The sequence below is a fragment of the Arachis ipaensis genome, chromosome B09, assembly GCF_000816755.2.
Source record: "Arachis ipaensis cultivar K30076 chromosome B09, Araip1.1, whole genome shotgun sequence".
In the NCBI taxonomy this organism is placed as follows: domain Eukaryota; kingdom Viridiplantae; phylum Streptophyta; class Magnoliopsida; order Fabales; family Fabaceae; genus Arachis; species Arachis ipaensis.
The window spans coordinates 26126169-26126817 of record NC_029793.2 but is presented as its reverse complement, the minus strand read 5'-3'; positions in this window follow the sequence as shown (position 1 = coordinate 26126817).

Below are 649 nucleotides of genomic sequence, written 5' to 3'. Positions count from 1 at the left end.
TTGAAATATAATATTTAATATTAAAATTAAACAATAAAAACTATTTTAGAATTAAGTTTATTAAATGAATTAAAAAATATAATTTTGAATTAAAATTTTTATTGGAGTTGATTTATGAAATGAAACCGATATCACTTTAGAGATACGGTATCACATTGATAGAGAACCAATAAAATTTTGGTAATTATATAATTATGTTGATAAAATAATTAAAAATAAAATAAAATTCTAATTGAACTAATATTAGGTATTAGAGGAACAAAATTTATTTTTAGTTTTAAATCACTATTTATAATGTATAGTCTCACAAATATTTTTATAGATCTAAAATAAAATAAAATTAAAATTAGCATTGAAAATGCTCTCATAATTAATTATAAACATATTCAACAATATATATACAAGTACAAATAATTAAGTTGCAATATTTAAATAAGAGAAAATTTCATTCTCTTCCCTTGAGAAATGCTAAAATAATACTCTCCTTCCTTCTATTTATAAAATGTACATTTTTCTTCCTTATAATTTTTAAAAAATTTCTTCTTTAATTCATTTTAAAATTTTTGTATTAACTAATATTAACTTTATCCATTTTTCAAAAAAAAATTATTTTTATAAAAATATCCTTTAGTAAAATTTTTTTTCCATT